Source organism: Hemiscyllium ocellatum, chromosome 28 (genome assembly GCF_020745735.1).
Source record: "Hemiscyllium ocellatum isolate sHemOce1 chromosome 28, sHemOce1.pat.X.cur, whole genome shotgun sequence".
NCBI lineage: Eukaryota > Metazoa > Chordata > Chondrichthyes > Orectolobiformes > Hemiscylliidae > Hemiscyllium > Hemiscyllium ocellatum.
In genome coordinates this window covers 42,748,767-42,754,766 of record NC_083428.1, presented here as the reverse complement: position 1 = coordinate 42,754,766, position 6,000 = coordinate 42,748,767, and the positions used below count along the sequence as shown (strand labels likewise).

The 6,000-nt window shown below is 54.5% G+C and overlaps 5 non-coding genes across 5 annotated transcripts; all 5 read left to right on the top strand.

Moving 5' to 3' along the window:
- Positions 1-1,087: 1,087 nt before the first annotated feature.
- trnak-uuu (transfer RNA lysine (anticodon UUU)) lies at positions 1,088-1,160 on the top strand. The gene has a single exon. It is a non-coding gene; the product is annotated as a tRNA-Lys (tRNA).
- A 1,071-nt stretch (positions 1,161-2,231) lies between these two features.
- trnak-uuu (transfer RNA lysine (anticodon UUU)) lies at positions 2,232-2,303 on the top strand. Its single transcript has one exon. It is a non-coding gene; the product is annotated as a tRNA-Lys (tRNA).
- A 1,072-nt stretch (positions 2,304-3,375) lies between these two features.
- trnak-uuu (transfer RNA lysine (anticodon UUU)) lies at positions 3,376-3,449 on the top strand. The gene has a single exon. It is a non-coding gene; the product is annotated as a tRNA-Lys (tRNA).
- A 1,073-nt stretch (positions 3,450-4,522) lies between these two features.
- trnak-uuu (transfer RNA lysine (anticodon UUU)) lies at positions 4,523-4,594 on the top strand. The gene has a single exon. It is a non-coding gene; the product is annotated as a tRNA-Lys (tRNA).
- Positions 4,595-5,670: 1,076 nt separating this feature from the next.
- On the top strand, positions 5,671-5,744 carry trnak-uuu (transfer RNA lysine (anticodon UUU)). Its single transcript has one exon. It is a non-coding gene; the product is annotated as a tRNA-Lys (tRNA).
- The last annotated feature ends 256 nt before the right edge of the window (positions 5,745-6,000 follow it).

Genomic DNA, 6,000 nt, shown 5'->3' with positions numbered 1-6,000 from the left:
GGTTCAAGTCCCTGCTCGGGCGGGTCGCTTTTAAATTGCACTGCCACGGAACAACAGAGAAGCGGTGCGAGCAAATCAGACTCAATGGCCCTCCCGTTCTGGCGGTGGCGGAAGCAAGCACAGGCCCGTTTTGCCTGCATTTCCGAACTGTCCGCAGTGCTGCCAAACTCGCGGTGTTTCTCCCGCAACGCGTGACTTCTGTTTGAATTGATCTCTTTCAGATCCTCCAAATTTGCGAAATCAGAAATTAGCATAGAATCCCTCGACTGTGAAACAGCCGACCGACTCTCCCAAGAGCATCCCCCCTGCAGCCAACCCTTACCGCATGACTATGCATTTACCCCGAACAAATGCACCGAAACTACACATCCCTGAAAACAATGGGCAATTTAGCATGGCCAGAACACCGGACCTGCACACTTTGGTCTGTGGGAGGAAAGCGGATCCGTCGGACGAAATCCACGCAGACACGGGGAGAATGGGCAAACTCCACGCAGGGAGTCGACCGAAGTTCGAATCCGACATGGGTCCGTGGCGCTGGGAGGCAGCAGTGAAATCCTGATTATATTTGCACATGCTGAAGTTTCGATTTATGGAGACAGCTCTCATCGATGGTCTGCCTTTTTTCTACATCAACTCCGACACATCAAACTGAACCTTCATGCGCATCTTCCTTGTTTTGGAGCTGATGTGATGTGCAGTGCGTGTGGGAGTGTCGGTGTCTGCGGCTTGTGGTGGGGTGGATTGTGTCGAGCAGAGAGTGGATGCTGGGGTAGGGACTGTGCGTGGTGTTGGAGGATGATATCGAGGCTGCCCTCATGACACCGTTCTTACTTTGGCGGTGCTGTGTTGTAACTTGCTGATGGCTTGGACGGTGCCAGAGTGTGTGTTGAGGAGGGTTGTTACAGAGAGAGAGGACGGTGCGACAATGGAGTGGGGGTGATGAAGAGAGATGGCGGCTTGGATCGGCCCTGCACAGCCGGGGCTGCCAGTCTTTCCCACTGAATTGTGTGGATTGTGTCAGAATGGCTGCGCGACAGTGTGAAGCGTGAACGTCTTACCCGGCTCAGGCCGGAGCCGGCCAGGCGCCCGGGTAGCGCAGTCGGTAGAGCATCAGACTTTTAATCTGAGGGTCCAGGGTTCAAGTCCCTGCTCGGGCGGGTCGCTTTTAAATTGCACTGCCACGGAACAACAGAGAAGGCGGTGCGAGCAAATCAGACTCAATGGCCCTCCCGTTCTGGCGGTGGCGGAAGCAAGCACAGGCCCGTTTTGCCTGCATTTCCGAACTGTCGCAGGTGCTGCCAAACTCGCGGTGTTTCTCCCCGCAACGCGTGACTTCTGTTTGAATTGATCTCTTTCAGATCCTCCAAATTTGCGAAATCAGAAATTAGCATAGAATCCCTCGACTGTGGAAACAGGCGACCGACTCTCCAAGAGCAATCCCCCAGGCAGCCAAACCCTTACCGCATGACTATGCATTTACCCCGAACAAATGCACCGAAACTACACATCCCTGAAAACAATGGGCAATTTAGCATGGCCAGAACACCGGACCTGCACACTTTTGGTCTGTGGGAGGAAAGCGGATCCGTCGGACGAAATCCACGCAGACACGGGAGAATGGGCAAACTCCACGCAGGGAGTCGACCGAAGTTCGAATCCGACATGGGTCCGTGGCGCTGGGAGGCAGCAGTGAAATCCTGATTATATTTGCACATGCTGAAGTTTCGATTTATGGAGACAGCTCTCATCGATGGTCTGCCTTTTTTCTACATCAACTCCGACACATCAAACGGAACCTTCATGCGCATCTTCCTTGTTTTGGAGCTGATGGTGATGTGGCAGTGCGTGTGGGAGTGTCGGTGTCTGCGGCTTGTGGTGGGGTGGATTGTGTCGAGCAGAGAGTGGATGCTGGGGGTAGGGACTGTGCGTGGTGTTGGAGGGATGATGACGAGGCTGCCTCATGAGCACCGTTCTTACTTTGCGGTGCTGTGTTGTAAGCTTGCTGATGGCTTGGACGGTGCCAGAGGTGTGTGTTGAGGAGGGTTGTTACAGTAAGAGAGGACGGTGCGACAATGGTGGGGGTGATGAAGAGAGATGGCGGCTTGGAATCGGCCCTGCACAGCGGGGCTGCCAGTCTTTCCCACTGAATTGTGTGGATTGTGTCAGAATGGCTGCGCGACAGTGTGAAGCGTGAACGTCTTACCCGGCTCAGCCGGAGCCGGCCAGGAGCCCGGGTAGCTCAGTCGGTAGACATCAGACTTTTAATCTGAGGGTCCAGGGTTCAAGTCCCTGCTCGGGCGGGTCGCTTTTAAATTGCACTGCCACGGAACAACAGAGAAGGCGGTGCGAGCAAATCAGACTCAATGGCCCTCCCGTTCTGGCGGTGGCGGAAGCAAGCACAGGCCCGTTTTGCCTGCATTTCCGAACTGTCGCAGGTGCTGCCAAACTCGCGGTGTTTCTCCCGCAACGCGTGACTTCTGTTTGAATTGATCTCTTTCAGATCCTCCAAATTTGCGAAATCAGAAATTAGCATAGAATCCCTCGACTGTGGAAACAGGCGACCGACTCTCCCAAGAGCACCCCCAGGCAGCCAAACCTTAACCGCATGACTATGCATTTACCCCGAACAAATGCACCGAAACTACACATCCCTGAAAACAATGGGCAATTTAGCATGGCCAGAACACCGGAGCTGCACACTTTTGGTCTGTGGGAGGAAAGCGGATCCGTCGGACGAAATCCACGCAGACACGGGGAGAATGGGCAAACTCCACGCAGGGAGTCGACCGAAGTTCGAATCCGACATGGGTCCGTGGCGCTGGGAGGCAGCAGTGAAATCCTGATTATATTTGCACATGCTGAAGTTTCGATTTATGGAGACAGCTCTCATCGATGGTCTGCCTTTTTCTACATCAACTCCGACACATCAAACGGAACCTTCATGCGCATCTTCCTTGTTTTGGAGCTGATGGTGATGTGGCAGTGCGTGTGGGAGTGTCGGTGTCTGCGGCTTGTGGTGGGGTGGATTGTGTCGAGCAGAGAGTGGATGCTGGGGGTAGGGACTGTGCGTGGTGTTTGAGGGATGATGACGAGGCTGCCTCATGAGCACCGTTCTTACTTTGGCGGTGCTGTGTTGTAAGCTTGCTGATGGCTTGGACGTGCCAGAGGTGTGTGTTGAGGAGGGTTGTTACAGTAGAGAGAGGACGGTGCGACAATGGAGTGGGGTGATGAAGAGAGATGGCGGCTTGGAATCGGCCCTGCACAGCCGGGGCTGCCAGTCTTTCCCACTGAATTGTGTGGATTGTGTCAGAATGGCTGCGCGACAGTGTGAAGCGTGAACGTCTTACCCGGCTCAGGCCGGAGCCGGCCAGGAGCCCGGTAGCTCAGTCGGTAGAGCATCAGACTTTTAATCTGAGGGTCCAGGGTTCAAGTCCCTGCTCGGGCGGGTCGCTTTTAAATTGCACTGCCACGGAACAACAGAGAAGGCGGTGCGAGCAAATCAGACTCAATGGCCTCCCGTTCTGGCGGTGGCGGAAGCAAGCACAGGCCCGTTTTGCCTGCATTTCCGAACTGTCGCAGGTGCTGCCAAACTCGCGGTGTTTCTCCCGCAACGCGTGACTTCTGTTTGAATTGATCTCTTTCAGATCCTCCAAATTTGCGAAATCAGAAATTAGCATAGAATCCCTCGACTGTGGAAACAGGCGACCGACTCTCCCAAGAGCATCCCCCAGGCAGCCAAACCCTTACCGCATGACTATGCATTTACCCCGAACAAATGCACCGAAACTACACATCCCTGAAAACAATGGGCAATTTAGCATGGCCAGAACACCGGACCTGCACACTTTTGGTCTGTGGGAGGAAAGCGGATCCGTCGGACGAAATCCACGCAGACACGGGAGAATGGGCAAACTCCACGCAGGGAGTCGACCGAAGTTCGAATCCGACATGGGTCCGTGGCGCTGGGAGGCAGCAGTGAAATCCTGATTATATTTGCACATGCTGAAGTTTCGATTTATGGAGACAGCTCTCATCGATGGTCTGCCTTTTTTCTACATCAACTCCGACACATCAAACGGAACCTTCATGCGCATCTTCCTTGTTTTGGAGCTGATGGTGATGTGGCAGTGCGTGTGGGAGTGTCGGTGTCTGCGGCTTGTGGTGGGTGGATTGTGTCGAGCAGAGAGTGGATGCTGGGGGTAGGGACTGTGCGTGGTGTTGGAGGGATGATGACGAGGCTGCCTCATGAGCACCGTTCTTACTTTGGCGGTGCTGTGTTGTAAGCTTGCTGATGGCTTGGACGGTGCCAGAGGTGTGTGTTGAGGAGGGTTGTTACAGTAGAGAGAGGACGGTGCGACAATGGAGTGGGGTGATGAAGAGAGAGATGGCGGCTTGGAATCGGCCCTGCACAGCCGGGGCTGCCAGTCTTTCCCACTGAATTGTGTGGATTGTGTCAGAATGGCTGCGCGACAGTGTGAAGCGTGAACGTCTTACCCGCTCAGGCCGGAGCCGGCCAGGAGCCCGGGTAGCTCAGTCGGTAGAGCATCAGACTTTTAATCTGAGGGTCCAGGTTCAAGTCCCTGCTCGGGCGGGTCGCTTTTAAATTGCACTGCCACGGAACAACAGAGAAGGCGGTGCGAGCAAATCAGACTCAATGGCCCTCCCGTTCTGGCGGTGGCGGAAGCAAGCACAGGCCCGTTTTGCCTGCATTTCCGAACTGTCGCAGGTGCTGCCAAACTCGCGGTGTTTCTCCCGCAACGCGTGACTTCTGTTTGAATTGATCTCTTTCAGATCCTCCAAATTTGCGAAATCAGAAATTAGCATAGAATCCCTCGACTGTGGAAACAGGCGACCGACTCTCCCAAGAGCATCCCCCAGGCAGCCAAACCCTTACCGCATGACTATGCATTTACCCCGAACAAATGCACCGAAACTACACATCCCTGAAAACAATGGGCAATTTAGCATGGCCAGAACACCGGACCTGCACACTTTTGGTCTGTGGGAGGAAAGCGGATCCGTCGGACGAAATCCACGCAGACACGGGGAGAATGGGCAAACTCCACGCAGGGAGTCGACCGAAGTTCGAATCCGACATGGGTCCGTGGCGCTGGGAGGCAGCAGTGAAATCCTGATTATATTTGCACATGCTGAAGTTTCGATTTATGGAGACAGCTCTCATCGATGGTCTGCCTTTTTTCTACATCAACTCCGACACATCAAACGGAACCTTCATGCGCATCTTCCTTGTTTTGGAGCTGATGGTGATGTGGCAGTGCGTGTGGGAGTGTCGGTGTCTGCGGCTTGTGGTGGGGTGGATTGTGTCGAGCAGAGAGTGGATGCTGGGGGTAGGGACTGTGCGTGGTGTTGGAGGGATGATGACGAGGCTGCCTCATGAGCACCGTTCTTACTTTGGCGGTGCTGTGTTGTAAGCTTGCTGATGGCTTGGACGGTGCCAGAGGTGTGTGTTGAGGAGGGTTGTTACAGTAGAGAGAGGACGGTGCGACAATGGAGTGGGGGTGATGAAGAGAGATGGCGGCTTGGAATCGGCCCTGCACAGCCGGGGCTGCCAGTCTTTCCCACTGAATTGTGTGGATTGTGTCAGAATGGCTGCGCGACAGTGTGAAGCGTGAACGTCTTACCCGGCTCAGGCCGGAGCCGGCCAGGAGCCCGGTAGCTCAGTCGGTAGAGCATCAGACTTTTAATCTGAGGGTCCAGGGTTCAAGTCCCTGCTCGGGCGGGTCGCTTTTAAATTGCACTGCCACGGAACAACAGAGAAGGCGGTGCGAGCAAATCAGACTCAATGGCCCTCCCGTTCTGGCGGTGGCGGAAGCAAGCACAGGCCCGTTTTGCCTGCATTTCCGAACTGTCGCAGGTGCTGCCAAACTCGCGGTGTTTCTCCGCAACGCGTGACTTCTGTTTGAATTGATCTCTTTCAGATCCTCCAAATTTGCGAAATCAGAAATTAGCATAGAATCCCTCGACTGTGGAAACAGG